Below are 15,456 nucleotides of genomic sequence, written 5' to 3'. Positions count from 1 at the left end.
GTGTGACAAGCTCTAAAATAGTGTTCTTCAAGGGAGTAGTTTTGCTTTTGAAGGTGTGAACTTTAAAGAAATGGCTTTTCAAGCAGGGAAATAATAGCAAATTAAAAGAAGGGGAGGAATAGGAATAGAAAAACAATATTTTTTATTTTCTGTAGTGCGATTTTTTAAATTTGAATTTAGTTTTTTTTTTTTTAACCACTTTGCGAATAATGCAAATTATAAAATCCTTATTTTCTAAACTCCAAATTTTATCAATTTAAATAGTTAAATAAGCTTTAAATATCAAATTTATTAAAATTTCCATAAAATCCATCAAAATTCACTTGCAATTTACAAAAGGATCCGATTTTACACTCGCATGATGCATGCCTTACTAACGTAGAGAGGTAATTAGAAATTATGCTCCAGGGGTTTAAAATGAGTCTGGATGAAAATTTTCAACGCTTAGATGACTTCTGATTACTAACTAACAGGATTAAATTAGATCAGGGAAATATACCCCAGACGAGAGAGCAATGCACATTTTCACTCTCTATATTCCATCATTTGTATTTCAGAATCATTTTTTGTAGACGAAAAAAAAGGGTCCTGAAGGGATAACCTGCTTGTGTTTAACTTTTAATAAGGTTATAGACTAAAAATTGATTCGATGGAAACAAAAAGAAGGTTAAAAAAAAGTTATCTTATTGAAATTTCGGAACGAAGCAGGAAATTCTCCGAAAAGTCCTTGGAGACCAATTAAATTTCGATAAAATTATATTTTTTTTTTGTTAGAAATTAACTCTCTGGAGTGTTGAAGTGGAAGAAGGTAGAAGATAATAGAAGAATTCCTGGAAAACCCTATTCACTTTTGATGGTTGTTAGGTAGCAGAACAATCAAAAGACCAAAAAAAAAAAAGGATATTCAAATTATTCATGAAGCAGGCAGTTCAAATGATATAAATCAAAAAACTTTTTTTTTATTAATTGAATTGTGCCAAACCTTCTGTCATCAAATAAATCATTCATATTCAAATCGATATCATATCTGGGTTATTAGTTGAATATATTGATGATTGCGATGGGTATAATGCAATAAATTACCATCGTTATGTTTCTCCTTTTTGGGAAATTGACACCTTTTACAATTAAATTAAATAAATTAAGATACTTGATTTCTCTTTCTGATGTCTTTTCTCCATCTCACTGACAATCAACTTGCTTGGTTATCCTTAAAGGCGTTGAAGCCTAAAACGTGAAGCTTCTGGGAATATTAATTAACTCATTAGCATTAATTAAGGAAGGATTGTATCCTTGTTTCTTTTTTTTTTTTTTTTTTCTTTGTGTTATTTTGTTTTGGTTTTATATCCGATTTCAATAAATTGGAAGGAATTGATTGGAGAAAAAGGAATTGTTGTATAATTTGCTCATTTGATTTTGTAATCTTTAATCGAAATTTTAATTGAAAATGCAAATAAGGATTTGAAAAGACACATTTTTTCAAGTAGATTATACAAAAAGTTTACTTACAAGTCGATTAAAAAATAATTATTTTGAATTATATCAGAAAAAAAGGTTTTTGACTCCAACCTTGAGGGATGATCGAAGCACAGTAGTGCATTTTTTGCTTTTTGGTTTAAAAAATTATTTGCACGATTTCTTGACGAAAAGTCATGAAATTTCGTACACCAAAGAATATTTTAAAAGAAGACGAAAAATTTGAAAACTTTTTTTATTCAATATGGCGGCTCCAAAATAGCGGACATAATTATCGTTTAAATAGAATTTTCTTTTTCAAAATAGTAAGCTGGAAGTCTAGCTGAATTAGTGTCAATAAAGTGTTTAATATTGAGTTTACGTATAACTGTTTATATTCAATGACAAAAAATCAAAAACTTAAAAAAAGTCCAAAAAGTTCAAAATTAATAAATCACACTTTTAGACATTTTCTTGGTTTTTTTTGTTTGAATTTACAAAATTTTACATCTTTCCTATTTATTATCATACAAAAAATGACTATTCTGTCGTTATATTATAAAAACTGAATATTTACTTGTTTTGAACCAAAATATATTTTTTTTTTTCTAAAAAATCTATAAGAGTGTTTTTTAACCTTTACATTAAACATAGTTGGCAAGAATATAACGCCAAAATAGTTTTTTTTTTATGAAAATAAATAGGAAAGATGTCAAAACTGTTCGAAGTCCCTTAATTTTATAAGCTTTCAGAAAAAATTGAAAAGGACGAGCCAAAATTCATGACTGTGCACCAGCTTTGCAAATAGATTATAAACCAAAACTAGTTAAAATAAAAATTAATTCAAACACTGAACTACTGAGCTTTCATTTGCTAGTAAAAATGTATCCTTCTTTAAAACCTACATTTACGTTTTTGTGTTCATTATATAGGTACAAAAATTCAAAAATTGGTTGGTATTGCCATGTTCAAAGGAGAGATCCTGAGAACCCCGTCAAAAAAGCAATATCATACAACGTTCCAACACGAAATAATAAGAAAAGTTGGGCCTAAAAACTCCTGGTACAAGCAAATGCAAAAACACCAGCATTCAGTTGGCCTTAGAAATGGAACAATACAAAACCGGGAGGCTTGCCGCCGATTTCTGAGGTCAACCCGGCGAACCCCACAAGCGGATCACTAGTGTGAAGCAGTAACGTGGGATAGTTATGATCCCCTCGACATCGAGATCATAACAGCGCCGAGAAAAAGGAAGAAGAAGAAGAAAAATTCAAAAATTACTTAAATTATAAGACCAAGCAGAATAAATTCAATTTCTATGAATATTTATTTTTCTCTCAAATTCCAACCTTATTCCTAAGGTACAGTAGTCAAATATTCCATTTCAAAGTCATTGAAAAGAACAAATTTCTAAAAGTACCTACCAATCGATTTTTCTTGCAAATTGTTAGACTTCCCTTTTCAGATAATTTAAAACTTCATAGACTAGAAAAGAATTGATAAAAAAGAAGAGGAGTCTGTCAATGTGTGACAACAATGAATTGCTACTCAAAGACGAGTTTCTAATATGCACAGTATACACATTCTTGCACACACTCTATACATCATCTTCACTTCAAATTCGATTTTTTTTTTGCTAAAGAACTCAAAAATTCTGGAAATATAGTTCACTATAGGAGAACCCGTATACGTAAGTGTATATATGCAATTATCAAGAAAAAAAAATCTGTGAAAAATGATGACTGAAACATCCTGTTCCGGTGTTTGTTCTTCCGCACAGTTTCCTATTCTTTTCCTATTTTTATATTTCTTTATTTAAGAAGGACTTCTCAATAAAAAATATTTCCTTGGTACTTTAAAAAAAAATTAAATTCTCTAAAACTCTTCTCTCATTCTGACAATTCAACTGATTTAAGTATACTGACCCAAATGGGACATAAAAACACCAACAATGAATATGGTCAATGTAATTTAAATATCCCATTAAAACGAATTCCTTAATAGTTGATCTCCAATTAAAACTGAAAACTCTGGACAGTGGGCATTATAATACGCTTTCACCAGCTGAACTGACATTAATTAAAAATAACATTTCGCAATGCAGTGGACCTTAAAACGAAAAAAAAAATTAAACTTCCAATTACTAGCGGAATTTAAAGTAATTTACTCGGACATGATGGGCACAAATAACAAAAAAAAAAAAAAAACTCATTTTTTACCTTCTCTCCTCTTATGTACCTACCTACCAACTTCCCTGTAAAGAAGACTTTATAGTGCATACGTTCTCGACTATAATAGGTATTCTATCTTAATTGAGTTTTTTAAGCACTCAAAAGTTAAGAAAATTTTCTAAGAACATAAAAATGGGTCAGAAAAATAAGTTTGGTTCCTAAAAATTCTACCCATTATCCTCAACATTTCCCGTGAAAAATAAAAATGAACATTTTACACCATTATTTTCATTATTTGGCATCTTATAACTTTTATCGTTTCGTATTTCTTGGAACTAAAAATGAAAATGGAAAGTTATAGGACTTCGAACAGTTTTGACATCTTTCCTATTTATTTTCATAAAAAATAACTATTATATCGTTATATTAAAACAATTCCCACTCTTCCCAAGTTCGTTAACGTGTCAAAATTGGTTCACTCAGTCCAAAGTTATAAGATAACAAACATAATAAAAAAAAAAAAATACAGACGAATTGAATACCTCCTCCTTTTTGGAAAAAAAAGAGGTTGTCTGTAAAGCCGGTTTACGGATGATGATTTTACGTGATAACGTCATAAAAAACAGGTCGTGTGCTTTTGTTAAAATAAATGATCTAAAAATTATTTATTTGTAAAAAAATTATAAGATAATAAATCTTATAGTAAATTACTTAAGCTAAAGATTATGACCTAACATATTTATATCTGTATGATTTGTAGAAAAACGGAATAACTTTTTAAAGCCTATCATAATTTACAAGAAAAAGCTAAAACAAATAGTTTTTTTTTCTCATTATATCAATTTTTTATGTGAAGAGCTTACAAAAAAACTACGCCATTAAAAAGTTGAAAATTTTTTCTAAAGAATAAAGCCATTCTTAGATTTTTACAATGCGTAAAAGGTAATTTATTGAAAACAATGATTTTTAATGGAAAAAGTGCAAAATCAAACTTTTTTTCTTTTTACACAATAAAATACATTTTTTTTACATACATTTTATACCATCTGAAAGCCTATTGTTCCAGCTCAAAATATTCATATCAGTTTTCATCAAAAAAGCAAAAATTACAATATTTTTTATCTCCTCACGCCATTCAATCAACTTTTTTCTTTAACAACCTTTATTAAATTTTATATCATAAGAAAGCTTATTATTTCTCCTTTCATATGACGCTTCAATCACATTTCTGTGATGCTTACAAAAAAGTTAGAATTTTTTAAAGCCAACCATGTCAAAAATTCAAACTGAGAATACGTTACTTCCCACACTGGTGGATGGTCATGGGCAACTGATCTCCACAGGTGTTTTGAGGTATTTCTCAAGTTTTTTTTAATTTAAGATTGTGTAGCTTGTAGTGGATGTACCGTTATGTGTGATATATCAAATGAAAGGTATTATTATCAGAATGCTCAATTAAATTAAATCAAGTTTGTATGTGCTCTAGATCAAAAGAAAGAACGTGTTTAAAAATAGAACTTTATTTGAACGTTATCTCAAAATTGTGGCTTCAATTTGCACAAATATAGTCCTGCCTCTTATCTATCTACAGTATAAATTTCATCCATTTATCTGTTGAAGAAAAAAAGATAAAAATAAAAAACCTTTAAAAATGGTCAAAAAACTTGGGACAAAAAAACTTGTTTTTCACGAATGTTTGCGCACGAATGCTCACAATTATAGACTACATGTTCTATAAGTTTGAGATCTTTTTAACGCTACTAAAATTTTTAAACATAAAAACTCACCCGAAAATACCTCAAAAAAGCAGGTGTTTTTCAAAAATTCATATTTCGAAAAGCATAGACTTAAAAAAAAATCCATTTCATACCCCTAATTTTCATTTTTTATTATAATATAATCCTAACCTATAATCACTTCTTTGTCAGAGGTCTACCTCATGTTTTAGTTTTAAAAAACCATTTATAATTTGGTTCTGAAATTTTTTAGAATTTTTTCAATACTTTTTTCAACCTTACAATACATTTATCTATCGATTAAAAAAATCAACTTTCTACAACGTCGTATTTAGAAAATAGCCACTTTTATTCAATTTTGTTTTACCCCTATTTACCCTATTTAATGACGGAATTTTTGAAAATCTTTCTTGTGTATTCAACTTTAGGTTAATATCTTTCAAATAAGTTATAGAAGATTTTTGTATTTTTAATAGTTTATTTTTAATTTTTAATTGAAATTTTTGCCGCACTCCTAAAAATTTCAAGTGGAACGGGAGGAAATGGCGTCACTTTTTCGCTCACTCTGGTTCATAGATTTATAAGACGTTATCACGTCAAAAAAAAAAAAAAAACAAAAAAAGAGTTCTATGAAAATTTTCATTATTTGTAAAATTTATTTCTTGTACAATTTTGTACAATTTACAAAGAATTTTGTCTGTGTGAATTATTGGCCTGAATTGTTCCAAATTTTTTCCACGGAAACCCTAGCTAAAAAACTTATTTGTTCCTGTTTATTTTTTATAACCATTTCCTTTTATTACGAAACCTGTTTATACAATCCTAATCCAAAACCACCATATTATTTGGCAATTTCAGAATCTTTCATCACACTTCTGAAGTCTATTTGTTTATTTTTTCCATTTTTTTTTTCTATTTTTTATTTCATCCATTTACCATCATCAAATCATCATTTTAACTTGAATAGCAATTTTGGATAAAAGTGAAAATATTCCCAAAACAATTTATTTTTGGAATTGTTACAAAGACAAAGACTCTTTTACACGATGAGTTCTGTTGAAAATTTAAATATTTCTCAAATAAAGAAAAAAAAAAAAAATAACATACACTCAAACACACACAAAATATCATATCTCCTTTTAGTGGTATGATTGAAACCATTTGGGAGCAAGAATCTGGCTGGGGATTGAATTAACATAAATGAAGAGTAAAATATTTTTGTTCTTTTGGGAAATTGGGAAGCGGGAAACCTCCTAGAAGAAAAGACAAAAACTCCAAAATGAAATGTCAGAAAATTTAAATTTCATTTGTCCTCTTTTTTTCTCTTCCGAATATATGTGGTTACCCCTCATTTAAGTCTCCCCTCGCAAAATAGGTCTGTTTGTATATGGAAAATCCTGAATTCATGACTTGAATGTAAAATTTTTTTTGTTATTTTTTTATTTCGTAAGGAATTTTTTTTATGGAATGCCTTGGCATTTGAATTGCGCTATTTTTACCTCAAAACGGCTAAAGGGCACTTTCGCAGCAAAAAAACAGTCCCCATTAAGGTTACTAAAAAGACATTCAAAAGCTTAATTTAGCATGTTCCGACTTCATTACTTTAATGGCACCAATTTTCCTTTCACAGAAGGATTTTTTTAAATAAAATATTATGTCTCTCTCTCTGGCAATTTGCAATTTGCGTAATTTTGAAAACAAATATCCTTTATCCTTTCCGTGAAAGTCCTCATGAATAGAAACAAAATTTGTCCAAGATATGTGTTTGTGCAGAATGTACACAGGCAATAATATTCGATTTAAGTGGCTGTTGTTAGGAGGCTCAAGGAAGACATAAAGTACCTACACTTAAATCGATTTCCCATTGACTTTTCTTGTAACCTTGACTCCTTGTGCCTCTTCCCTGCTATCAAATGCTTAACAGCTTCATATTATCTACCAAACACTCGAGCACTTAATATCAAAATCGATTGCCGACGCAGAAGTCTCAAATGTTAATCTGACTATGTGCCTTTCGGAATTACTTATATGTATAATGGTCAATATACTGTCTTGTATAAACTTCCTTTTTGGGACCAAACAATATAAGTGAATTTATAGGAAATAGTTTTCGAATGTGTGCGAGAGTGTAGATAGGGAAAATTCCTCTCTCTCTCTGGAATCTTTGAGAAAATGTTTTTACAGAAGGTGAAAGTTTTACGTGAGCTTCAATATATCAGTGACATGTCAATTTGAGTTTGGGCACATAATATAACAGACAAAGAAGACTCAAGTTGAATGACTTGATTTTGGGTCAAGTGATAATGAAGAAATGGGTAAATTTGTGTGTGTTTGGAAAAAAGATTGAATTTCTTTTTGTGATTTGTTGAACTAAGTGAAAAGCTGTCTCCAATTTGCCAAAGTGACAAGTTTTGGATTACTTTAATCAACCTCTTACTTATCGGGGTTGTCTCTCATGTTGAAGACAATAGACAGAGGATCTTATTACTCATTTATTGAATTCTATAAGAGAATTTATTTGTATCCAATAGTCAAAAGGCTGAGAATGTATTTGGTTGATTGGATTTATTTGCTTTTAAAAAATGGTATTAGAGCTAAACACGTACACGTTTTAGTTTGACATTTGACCGGTGACAACGTCGGGGGCCCTTGTCTTAAGAATTAAGAGAATATTCAAATATGAAAATTTTATGGGGAGGATTTGCATACTGGTTTGTTCTAATTTGGTCGCTGATAACAATAAAAATAAAATGCACGACTGGGTCGCACGAACTTGCTCTAAGAGTTAAAGTTGCTTAAATTTTTAAGACTTTTTATATAGAAATTTGGAAAAAAAATAAAATTCGTTTAAAAAAAAAAATAAAATAAAATCTGAAATTAAATTGCCCTCCAAAACAAGTATGCAGTTTTAATTGATATATTAACATGCATTTTTAGAAAAAAAATTTTCAAAATCGTTAGAGCCGTTTTTTAAAAAAACTAATTTTTTATAAATATTTTTTTGGAAAAAAAGTTTTAAAATAAAATTGGTATGCCATTTTGTAGAATCCACTAATCAACATCTAAAAACAAAATTTAAAAAAAAATTCAATGTCCCGTTTTCGAAAATTTAATTTTTCAAAAAAAAGTTTTCAAATTTTTTTCAAAAATCCAAAAATAATTTTTTTCGAAATTTTATTTTTGGTTTATATGTATTAAGATTCTATAAATGCTTCTTCAAAAAAAGTTACGTTAAAATCGAATTAGCAGTTTCGGAGATAATCGGATTTGAAAAAAAAACGGTTTAATGGCAGATACCGTTAATAATGATTTTAAAAAAAAATTTTTTTCATTGAAAGATAGGCCTTAGCTTAAAACGTACATTTGAATTTTTTAAACAAAATCGTTTTAGCCGTTTTCGAGATATTTCAATTTTACTAAAATCGGTATATGACAATACCGTTATTTTTGGTCCAAAAAAATTAATTCCAAAAACCCCTCTGGAGAGTCGCCAAATAACGCTACATACCAAGTTTGACATTAATCGGTCCATCCGTTTAGACTGTAGCTCCTTATACAGACAGACAGACAGACAGACGGACTTCCGGGACCCACTTTTTTGGCATTGTCTACCATCGTAATGTCATGGAAAAATGTTATCTCAACTTTTTTTTTGTACGAATGCATAACTTGATATATGTATGTATAGTACTTATATCGCAAGTAAAAATAGTTTATATGAGGACACTCGGGCGTATGAGTAATATTTGTTTTAATAATAATAAATAAGGGTTGTTAAAAAATCATTGGTTGAGAAATCATTTTTTTTTCTATCATCGCAACGTCAAGACTTGTTCATTAGAAAGTCGAAATCAAAATAACTAGATTTGAACCACTTCAACGTCCATAAGCCATAACGTATCATTATTTTAAGTTAATAATATTTTCATGAATAAAAACAACATTATATTTTCATCAAAATTCTTGGCAACTTAAATGTCAAATATAACCTCTAAATAAGAAATTAACTTATGACATTCTCAAATATTAATATCACACTTGAATGAATCAACTTGAGGCAACTGCTCCCCAAGGGACTTTACTGATATTTCTCAAAGTAAATTATTCATCTGTGAAAAAAAGACCTACAAATAAAATGACATTAATCAGAAAAGACATACACACAGTATATCCTTTTATTTTGTTTTCTCTATAAAAAAAAAATCTTTACACAAAAATAAGAAGAAAGAAGAAAAAGTGTGATAATTTTGTTTCTTTCTTGAGACATATTTTCTTTTTTCTTCAAGATACCTACGTTTATATAAATTTTTTCTTTACGCCCTTTGGTAATGTTTTATTTATCACAACTTGCCTTTCATCTTAATGGAGATTTTCGGAAGACTTCTTTTCATTTGATTGCGTTAGATAAACCAATTTGTCAAGAGTCGTCTCTGCTGTGATGATGATGATGATATTTTTTTGTAGATCGAAAACTTATTTTAAATTATATAGCAATAAAATAGGACATCTCACCCAATTTCTTTAAATTTCAGGTTTGGTTTTGACTGAGTCAGAGAGGATGGATAATCATGGTAGACGAATTGCTTTATGACAAAGTCAATTTAATTTTCCAATTTGTGACACAATAAATTCTTAAGGGGCCTATTTTTTTTAACTCTTGATTTGAAATGGAGACGGACATATCATCCCAAAGTGGCAGAAGATTAAAATCGATTCATGAAGCAGCTGTGCTGATTTGTTCAAATGTTTCAAGATGGGTAAATAAAAATGAACATTGTTGGGTTTGATTTATTGGAAATTTATTAGTTTTGTCAAAGTAAAAAATTTACGTTCATATGTTTCAGCATAGCATCTACACTACTTATCGTAAGTCGACATATGAGGTATTTTTGAAAGCACTATGCTTGTCTGCAAGTTATGGATTACATGACATTGCAATAAAATGAATATGAATGCCTCTAGAGAGACAAAAGTTATGAAAGTGCGCAGTAAAACAGACTCTTTTAGCTTGGAGTAGTGGATAATTGCTTACAAATATTGTCCAACTTTGGTGGTGTTTTCGTGTAGATTAATTTTAGTTGGAAAATCGCAACTAGCACATATCATTTTGATAGCTAGAAAGTCCGATATCGCCTAGTCAAAATACCCATTTAAAATTAACACGATACTCGGTTAAAAATGAATATTTCCTTTTGAATTTAGTAGATTTGTTGCCAATTGCAATCAATATTCACGTAAATAAATAAATAAAAAAATTACATACCGTGGTACATCTATTGAATCTACACGACATTTTGTGAAATTGAACTTGTAACCATGTTAAAATAACATGGTCATCATTTAAGCTATTGTTAATACGCATAAAGTTTACATGAATATATTGTTATTAAAATTGGAATTTTAATTCATTTAACTGAACTTCCTGTTTACTCAAACTTATATTAAGTTTAAACCAATATTGTTCAATGTTAAGCTATGCGTTTAAAAAGATTGACCCTTATAAATGTATTCGAAAATTTAACATGATATTATTTTTTTGAGACAAGTAATCACATTAAATTAAAGCGATAATCTTTTTAAAACTAATATTTATTATTGAAACAACTAGATCTTCTGCCAATTGATTCTATGTGCCACGTTAAAGTAAACCATGAACTGTTAAACTATCAATACTCACCTCGAGTTTACATGTAACAGTTATTGTATCTACTAGAACCTTGTCACATTTAACTTCTGACTATGTTAAATTTACAAGATCATCAATTGAGCTAACGTTAATAAGTGCTATTTAATTGTAAATTAACATAATAAACCTATTGAATCTACAAGATATTTATCAAATTGGCTTTGTGACCATGTAAAAGTTGGATTTCTACGTTTTACTATGTGAGGTTGTCTGAATTTACTCTGACATGAGAATTAAGGTCTCCTTTTATTGCATTATTTACAAATAAGAATTTCTTAGCCCCATATGTTTTGCAATTCAATCAGAAGCCATACTCTTTTCAAATCACAAAAAAACCATAATCAAAACTATTGATCCAATTTCTTTTGTCTTCATGACAAAATGATGAAAAGATGTCAAATTTGATTAAAATTTCGAGAGATTTTTTGTTAACTAATAAAAATAAAAAAAAAAACTTCCCTTAAAAAGCACCTTTATATTGCAAGTAAGAACCCGTATCAACACAAAGAATCAATTTGGGTTGATTAAATTGAAAATTCGCTGAATTCTACAATCAGACTTTTATCATTGAAGTGGATATAGAAAAGTGGATAGCAACGAAAAGCAGTAAATTGAATTGCTTTCTCAGTTTTCAGTGAAAAAGAAGTGAAAAAAAAAATTGAGTCCAATTGTCGATTTTCATCGTCGTCATCTGGCTCACTAAAATAATCTTCAGTTATGATCCTAGAATGCAATGCTTTATACCTTCAAACAAAAGAGAGCCACTACAATAAAAAAAAAAAAAAAAATTGAGGAAAAAAAAGGAACTCCTCTCCATTACATCGATAGTCTAGAAAAAAAGCCATAAATGCATTTAATAAAGATGAACAAAAAAAAATCTGGAAAAAAAAATGCAAATAAAAACTACAAAGAAGATAATCCAATCGATATGCAGTTAGAAATTTCCCCTTCCCTTTCCGTTTCCGTTTCCTTTGTTTTTTTTTTCTACTCTCTTCTACCGATGCTAACTGTACTGTTCTCTCCTCTTCAGGAAATGGTTTTGTCCATCTGCTATAAGTTGCTCATTGTTCCATATTTCCTGAAATGCTTTTTCCTGATTCGAATTCAACCAAACTGCATCCCAGACTATAATGTTCTCTATCCAAATCGTTTGCTCTCGATGATATTGCTCCAGACATTCAATTTTGTAAAATTTATTCAAGCGCTTTTACCTACTACCTACTGGCGGGCAATGCAGATGGCTGTTCATACAAATATTCATATTTGAAGGTATAGGTACTTCTATTTATTCGAAAGGATTCGTTTCCGCATTATTGCTTGCTTTTGTTAATGCTTGGATATCATTTTGTTTTCAACAAAAAGTTGTAATTTTTTTTACATTTTGTTTTAAGGATTTATACATATATCCTTCCCACGTTTTTCTTCATTTTGGGTAGATTTCTGCTCACCTTTGCAGAAAATAAAGGACTCATTTTTCAATTTTGTTAATGAAAAATTATTTGATCCTTAATGAAGGTTTGAAAGCATACTACACTTCCAGGATAAAACATTTTTATCACAGCGCTTCCTTTTTTCTTTTTCAACTTCTACTTCTTCTCATTTTTCTTTTACTCCGCACTTTCGCAATCCTTGAAATGAATCACTGACGGAACTTACTTTAAAAATAAGAAAACAAAAAAAGAAAATCCTCCTCAAAGCTCAAAGACGTCGGCGAACCAGAGAAGAATATATACAACCACGAATTCTAGGTAAATGTCTTTCATTAAATCAAGGGAAATTGGCCCTTGCAAAAAAGCGAACAAGAAAAAATAAAAACCTGAAAACAAACCATTTACCCTTTTGTCTGGAAGCCTTTTGCTTCACAATTACATTGGATCCCTCAGCCCTTTATTTTTGAGTCCTTTTGCTTAGTAGACTTTAATTCCAAGAAAAATGAAGCTGAATGAAAAAATTGTATTACAAAAAAAAAAAGAAAAAAAAAGAATAAGGTAAAACTGGACACAGCATCCTTTGGTTATTACTTAACTGCATTGCAGGCCAAGTAACAGGAAACATTAAAATGACAGCTAGCAATGGAAACACGATAATAAATTTTATCAAAGGTTAAGATGAGACAGAAACACATCCCCGAGTCCTAGATATCCTTAAGCGAGTCCTTTTTATGTTCACGGTACACATTTTTTGACGCAATTTTAACGAGCAAGGATGAGGATTTTGTGTGTGTTTTTTTTTGTACTTTTTTGAAATTATTTTTATCGATGAGTGTTTTGACTGTGTGTGTGTTTTTTTATCGATATCCTTTCTATACATTGATACATATATATTTTTATGATGTTATGCTAATTTTTCTGTTTTTTTTTTTTCATGTGGACTTGTATACTTCCTATGGGATATTGAATTCATGAGAATTGGGGATTCATTTTTTGGATAAACACGAACAGACGATTTTCCAATTCTCGAGGGGATAAATTATTTTTTGTTTTTTTTTTTTTTTTGTTACTTTCATGTCATGGGTAGCAGGGAAAATACATGATAGAGCTTATGATATTATCGATTGCCTTTGGGGATGTTTTTTTTTTTATTTATTTTTTTGCATAAAATTATTGAACAGCAAAAGGGGAGTGAATAAATGTATGTTTGAACAAGACTGAGAGTTAAAGAGGGGGTGGAGGAGATTTTTTGAATCAGAGTGAATGGTACTTAATGAGCTTAAGGGTGAAGCTGTACAAGATAGTGTTTAAGTATTGTATAACAATATGCTAGAAGGGAGACCAGATCCTTTAAGCAAATTTAACTTAAATGAGTCTGATAGTGTTTTTAAATGAAATAATACAACAATTTAGACACAACATGTAGAAAGCTATGAGAGTACTTTCGGGGTTTTCGACTGTTTATTGAAGGAGTTCCACTTGACATTGTGATTGTAATAAAGCTATATTCATACATAAATAAAAGCAAATGGAGGACGTAAAAAACAAAATTGACAGAAATTCTTGTTCTATTATAAATATTTTCCATGGAATTTCTTGTAGAATTCAATTACGTAGATTTTTTTGAAAAAAAAAAATTCTTCAAAAATTTCCCTTTAAGATCCTTTTGTCTATTTTTTGATAATATATTTTTTTCTCTTGTAAACAGACCTGTATTTGCATTGTCATAAAAGTATCGAAATAAATTCATTATAAAGTATAAATCTCTTTTTTTGTTCACTACGGCGTATACGTAACTTTTTTTGTTAACTCATTTTTCCGTTTGTTAAAACACTTTTATGATTAAATTTTATTGTGAAAAAAGGATTTTTTGAAAGTGCAACGCTTGCACGTATTCAATTTTCAATTTCCAGATTTATGCTGAATATTCTTATTTCTTCTTCTGAATTTGATTTTGATGTGACATACCTTCTACAACCTTCTACCACATACGACATATCCCAAGGATGACATACAAAAAATGAATGCAGATACCATATGATTGCTTATACAAAAAGGAGGCGGGTAGGTAACTTTATGTAAAATAGAAATGAAATTCTCTGCTTGGGTGTTTCGATTGAATTTACTTTTGTTCTAGGAGACGAATATTGCTACTCTGTATTATGACTTCTCAAATGACAAACAAAAAATGAGTATGTATAAATCTAGTATGGATAATGGGTCGGTATATACAAATCAAAGAAGATTTTTTTTGCTGAATAAAATAGAAGAAATTTAAAAATTGATAATTATGAATGCAAATACCTATTTGAAATTCAATCAGAAGAGAAAGAAACTTTTGTAGTCGATCTTTACTATGAATTTTGATGAAATATGAGTAAGAAAAAATTCAGTGTCAATATAGGTACTAACGACCGATAGGAGGAAAGAAATTTTCATGGAACCAATTTGTATGCAGTGATGCTAAGTCGCTTCAATTGATACAGTGAACTAATTTGCATGAAAACTTTAAACATATGAGTCATAGTTCGAAATACAAAAAAAAAATTCCCTAGCCTGAGGCAAGTCGCGCACATTCTCCTTTTAGTCTCTCAACAGTATGGTTTCAAAAATGAAACACATGGGCTTGTACGGGACCGTGCGCACATCCAGAAACTATTTGGCCGTCAGTTTGATCAACTAAACGGTTGGGCCAACATCGATCACCAGTGAGTTAAGTGCTGTAATCTCTTTTTCAATTTCGACATTGTTGTCTTTAAAAATTGATAACGTTTTTTGTAAACATCGTACAGATATGTTTGGAGCATAATAATAAAGGTGAAATGATAAGCTTTCCGATGATATAAAATGTATTATAGGTTGTCATAAAAAAATGTTTTTTTGCCTTTTTTGTAAATTGATTGCATTAAAAAATTCTAGCTCTTTTTTGTAGATGTCGTATAGACATGATAAAGGTAGAAATTTAAAGCTAAGATAAT

The 15,456-nt window shown here is 29.4% G+C and overlaps 1 long non-coding RNA gene across 1 annotated transcript; it reads left to right on the top strand.

The window, feature by feature from the left end:
* Positions 1–251: 251 nt before the first annotated feature.
* LOC129909008 (uncharacterized) lies at positions 252–10,149 on the top strand. The gene is made up of 2 exons (XR_008771383.1): positions 252–386; positions 9,895–10,149. It is a non-coding gene; the product is annotated as an uncharacterized LOC129909008 (long non-coding RNA).
* The last annotated feature ends 5,307 nt before the right edge of the window (positions 10,150–15,456 follow it).

This window comes from Episyrphus balteatus, chromosome 2 (genome assembly GCF_945859705.1).
Source record: "Episyrphus balteatus chromosome 2, idEpiBalt1.1, whole genome shotgun sequence".
NCBI lineage: Eukaryota > Metazoa > Arthropoda > Insecta > Diptera > Syrphidae > Episyrphus > Episyrphus balteatus.
This window is presented reverse-complemented; position numbering and strand designations above follow the sequence as displayed.